This window comes from Triticum dicoccoides, unplaced genomic scaffold (genome assembly GCF_002162155.2).
Source record: "Triticum dicoccoides isolate Atlit2015 ecotype Zavitan unplaced genomic scaffold, WEW_v2.0 scaffold41954, whole genome shotgun sequence".
In the NCBI taxonomy this organism is placed as follows: Eukaryota; Viridiplantae; Streptophyta; class Magnoliopsida; order Poales; family Poaceae; genus Triticum; species Triticum dicoccoides.
Genome location: NW_021270961.1, coordinates 1,864 through 7,695, shown reverse-complemented (window position 1 = coordinate 7,695; position 5,832 = coordinate 1,864). Strand labels below are relative to the sequence as shown.

General features: G+C 42.8%; 1 pseudogene; it reads right to left on the bottom strand.

Annotated features, from left to right (window-relative positions):
- Positions 1-992: 992 nt before the first annotated feature.
- LOC119346501 lies at positions 993-4,447 on the bottom strand (annotated as a pseudogene).
- Positions 4,448-5,832: the final 1,385 nt, after the last annotated feature.

Below are 5,832 nucleotides of genomic sequence, written 5' to 3'. Positions count from 1 at the left end.
TATATGAACGAGCAAATGAAACAAAGGGAAAATCATATGAACCTGTAAGTTAAACAAACAGAAAAACATGGCCAATCCAATCCAATCTATATTAAGACAAACAAGAAAGATGTCTCCAGCATACATCACCCTTGATGAAGTATTTCTCATTTCATTGCAAAGCCTATGGTCGTTGGGGACAACAACTAAACACAAGGAGCAAATTCGCGTTGATTTCAACAGTATTTCATGGATTCAATATCACCGGCCTCCAACAGTTCAGACACACAAAAGGAGACGGTTTATTTGGTACACAGCACCCACGTGGCGGCCAAATCAACATTCTTAGGCTCAAGCAAATCAAGGATGAAGCCGTTCAGAACACATTCATTCATTCACAGCCAATACAAGGCATTGTATTCATCAGAATAGCATGTGATGGACTAAAACTACAAGGCACATCAGAAAAAATTTATGAGCTAAAAACTACAAGCCACTATGATATCGGTCATCATTAAACTGCATTTCTCACAAAACCTAAGACTAAACTTGGTAGCAAGAGGAACCCAGCGCGACGCCAAATATACACTGAGATGGAGAACACATCGCTTCTTTCCGGCCACCTGAGTCTTCGTCGCAATTGGCATGGATATCAACACTAGTTCACCGGTTCAATACCACGGGCCTCCGACACTTGAACCAGCCAACAGGCACTTTTATGATGCATCATCGGCTATAACAATCAGCGCTTTCAAAGACCAAGCAGTGCCAGAACCTCCATCGGCCAGTCTTCTCGCTCCGTCCGCCCTACAGGAGATCAAACTTCCAGCAGCTAAATGACCTTCCTTCCCCTGCTCGACACGCACACGCCGCTGGGGAGGTACGCGAAACCCTGAACACAACAAGAGTTTCAAACTTTCAATCTTGTTACAAACAGCCGGAGCCCAGAGGCAAGTCTGCAATTCATTCAGAGCGGTGGCTGGCCACGTACCTGATGCATGATCTTGGGCAACCTAGAGAGCAATCAGCATCGCCTCCGACATGTCGAGGCCGGCCTGATTAGCGAAGCTGAACACGGGAGCAGCCTAAAATTGTTGCAAGCCAAATATTTTTTTTGTTAGGCCCACACAATGCCAGAGTGAATATATGTGACGTGGCAAAATGATCAAGAACACAACCGACCTTCAGGGAACAGCAAATGATTGAATCTGAGTCCTGCCACAGCGCTTTCAGGGAAGCGTCCGCACTCTGAGAGTCCGTGCAAAGGAGTTCCGCTCCAGTGTGAAACCTGGAAGTTGTCCACACAACCAAATTACTTCTCTATTGCGATACCATGGAATAGCACAGGCAGTGCTACTAAGACGAAATGACAACCATCTTCCGAATGGAAAAAAAACTGTAGCTCTCTGCACCGTTTCACCTTGCAAGCATGGGAGCATCAGGAGATCCTGGAGGGTTCTTCATTTCACTCTGTCCACCAGGACCAGAAGGGGCTACTACCATGGCCACTCTCTGCACCGTGCTACCACAATCCTCACATACTCCCTCGCCACTGCCGCAACACTCTCTCGAAGGTATTTCTCATACGAGAACTGGAAAGCACTGGTAAAAACTCATCTTCTATTGCCGGATGCATCACTAGGAGCACACCAGGTCTAACCTTAACCTCAAGAGTAGATGCAAGGTCTGGTGTACGTGTTGCTGATGGTGCATCCTGCAGTTTTAAGTGCATGACCTATTGTTTAGTGTTAAACAGTGGGCAAGATAAATGCTGCCAGTGCAAACTATACTAACCGTCTTGGCATCAAGTGGTATCACGTGGAAGCCCGACAGTAGCAGTGGAGCATCATCAGCGAATGATTCATCAAGCTGCGCACATGCACCGGCAGCATTTTATTCAACACCGCTGCATAACTGACATAGACGATACATATTTATAAGGCCGATGTAACAAATAAAATTAAAATGATGCAAACTAGCTGATGCTGGCTCAAAGGATACCAGCAGAAGATGCATATCTCTTGATAGAACAACTTCATCATGACAGACTGTGTCCCTCAAGTCTAATAACCCTCAATAACTGGCAATTTAAAAGGGTAGTTTGATGGACAAGACATGATAATAACTACTCCCTCCGTCCCATAATATGAGATCTTATTACATCCAATATATGGGACAGAGGGAGTAGTTACAAGCATGTGGAATCAAAATCATCAGCCAAGACAGGTGCATACACTGAGAGGAAACTGAAGGGCAAAAGCACAGAAAATAGGCCTTGCAACTCAAAAATTCATGATCATTCAAATCACTAAGCCTGAACATGTCTACTTTTTCAACCTAGCTCATCGACTCGATGGCCAGAACCACCACCAGAGCACAAGCACTAGAACATCGGTTCGATGACCGGAGCAAAGCACATTGTGTCCACAGCTCGAACGCAGGGGGGAAGGAGAGACCAGGGACATAATTCATGAGAACATACTCCTAACATAGCTGAAAAAATGCAGCTATTCTAGAAAGATAACATGCTTTACTCATCACCTACAAGTAAGATCTTGAGAACTAAGCATCTATCCAGCCATAGAATACCGACTCGAGATCAGCCCCGGATACAAAATTATCTCAAGAAAACTAACAAGAAATTTTCTAGCAAAGAAACAAACAAGGAATGTTCTCCTCAAGATACCATAACTACAAGTTGAACTAAATCCACTTATGTGATCACAAAAACCAAAGCATGCTTGGTTCAATTCAATATTGACATTTAGCTAGCCTGCTCTCAAAGTTTTGAACCACTTGATCAGATTTATCATGCAAGGAGTCTTGCTAGCATGAATCGCCCAATCAAATGAATAATACCACAGTTCAAAACAGGCAGCGGTATGATGGATTTTGCACCTTAAAAAACACCACACAAGAACATATAAGGTAAAAATACCTTCAACGGGAGGTCGCTAGTCGAAGCGGGTGTCACTGCCATGACAAGGGAGGTGCTTGACGACTAGATTCTTTGGCAATTGATTCAGCGTGAAACCTGGAAGTTTTTCACGCAACCAAACTACTTCTCTACTTTAAACAGGAGGTCGCTATACAAAGCGGGTGTCACCATGCCAAGGGAGGTGTTGGACGACTGGATTCTTTGACACTTGATTCATGTGCCTAAGCTCAAAAGCTTTCTTCTGCTGCTCTTTAAATAGAACCTGCATATATAGCATAGCACATAAGACCATATACTTCAAAAAGTGGTGTATGGCTATGGAGCAAACATAGAGAAGAGATCAATTAAACATGAAGCAGAGATGCAGCATTTGAGAAACAACCGCACGTCCCAGGCAATCAAAAATGATAATATAATAGCATGAAGCAATCAAAAATTATAGACCAAACCCAGAAAAATACACCCTCCCTCTCTATAGGCGAATATCGTAACCCAACCCAGAAAAATTATTCTCTCTACTTGACAAATTGCTTTGCTTTGGACATGACACTCACAACACAACATTCCAGCCAACAGCAGAGCGATGCAACATAACAAATAACCAAAAGCTAGCTTCTACAAAATGCAAATAGCCTCAGCACTTGTATAACGGCTCAATGCCACAAAAAATTTGACGCCCGCAAGATCAAATATGTCAAGGATTGTGGAATTTGACCAGAAAGGCTCTTGTTAAGACGGCTGTTACACCAAGTAGACATTCGCTCTGAAAAATCACAAAATGTTTGTTTATAGAAAAACACAAAACACATGTTGCTCTAACCTAAGCAAATGCAGGTTAACATTTCATACAACCAAAAAAAAGTCTGGACTAATCATGAATAGACTGATAAAAAAGGTAGTTCCAGAGCCAAAATAATATCCACTCTTCATGGGCAAAAGCATCCACGACTTATCATAAATATTGCCAACACATGATGGCTCCCTCCAAAGTACACAAGGATGGCACTTGTTCTATCTATCTATGCACCAGCCACACTACACCAAGTAAGCATTTTCTTCTATTTGATTATAGCCACCAACAAGTCAAAATCGCAAAATAAGTAAGGATGGATCCTATCTATCAAAACTAAGCATGACATTACCAAACCCTGCAGCATGCAGTGAAAAACAGGGCCCAGCACAAAAATACAAGGGACCAGTCTCATCAACAAGAAAGATGATCAGCCAGTCACACAAGAATGCCACCACAGATCCAAACACTAATCATTGGCTCGACGACCCGAACCACAATCGACCACGACTCAGATGACTGACAATCTAGGGGTGCACGTATGTGTATGTCTGTGTGCGTGTAGGAGAGAGAGAGAGGGGGGGAGGGGAAGGAGGAGACCACATACTTGCCTGGACCGAGGAATAGATGGTGAGGTCCAGAAATTCATGCTTTGGGCGATGTGATCTTGGCGAGCATCCGCAGTCACAACAATGACCATATGACCGTTCCTTCCTGCACCTCTCGTTGACGAGGCCCATCTTGCGGGGCAGCTACGCCACATGCATCACCCTGCCCTGGACCAGACCAAGTGGCACGTGCTGCAGGCAACAACAACATGAACAAAGATGTTCATCATTCTCACTACATGTATAGTTGAAAGCGTAGAAAGAAATTTATTTTGCCATGCTGAAAGGATGTTTCTGGGTAAATTCTGTTATGAAGGACATCAAAACAAGTACACGGTTAGATATCAAACAGTGAAGAGGCATTGAATAAACAGGGTAAGAAAATCCATAATGCGGTCACACTGTCACAGTGTGTCACTCAAGAATTAGAACTCCACTGCCCTATCATGCTGGTGCTTTTTCAACCAAAAATACTACATGTATCAGTGTTCTTGAACCAAACTAGTTTCAAAATGCAGATGGAATCTAGTTGATCGATGGTGATAGTAACTAACTGAACGTGACACCATCGTAGTACCAAAAATAGCAGCAAGACAACTGCAAGCCCCTGCTATCCTTAGCTTGGTTACGCGCTTATTCCATTGAGCTAATTTATTAATATGTGTTCAGTATAGTACAAATACGAACTGCAGCTAATCAAACTAGTACTTATTGAACCAAAAATGCAAGAAAAAAAACAGTATTCTGACCCGAACTTATTTCAAACTGTAGATGAACTGTTCATCAATGGTGACCGTAACCAAATAAACATGACGCGATAGTAGTACCAAAAATAGCACCAAGACAAGAGCAAGCTCCTGCTCTGCTTCGCTCGATAAGGCACTTACTCAATGAAGCTAATGCAATATGTGTTCGATTTAGCAGATGGGGAAGTTCCCATTTCGTCCAGCAAGGTGACAAGATAACAAACAAAGATCAAATCATATATTTTTGCTCCATAGTCGAGAGACAACATTTGATTAGTCAGAGGGCTTAGATTTCACATTTTCAATCCAACTAAGCCCTTTACTGCCAAAAGTCCTTACCATTTTGAAATAATCAATTCGGCCAGCTCATAGGGGCAAAAATCCACATGATTGTGGTGGCCAGAAGAACACCATCGGAGATCTGAACACTAAATCAACATTCAAAATTTGGCAGACCATCTTAGTGAGAGAAAGAGGGAGGGAGATCAAGGGCTCACCTAAACCAAGAAGAGATGACGACCACTGCCACGGTTGCGCAAGCCGAGGTTGTGGAAGATTAGACGACCACAAAGAATAAGCTAAATGTCCTTTATCTGAAAAGAAAAGGGGACATGATGAAGCTTAAGCAATCATAATGGCGACGAAATCAAAATTAAAACAGTAGCTATGTTTGGGAAGAGAACACAAATAAACATCTCAGGACTATAAATCAGTTATCATCCACTATACAATAGCACCTAGAAGCAACCAAGTAACTTTGGTGTGGCAGTT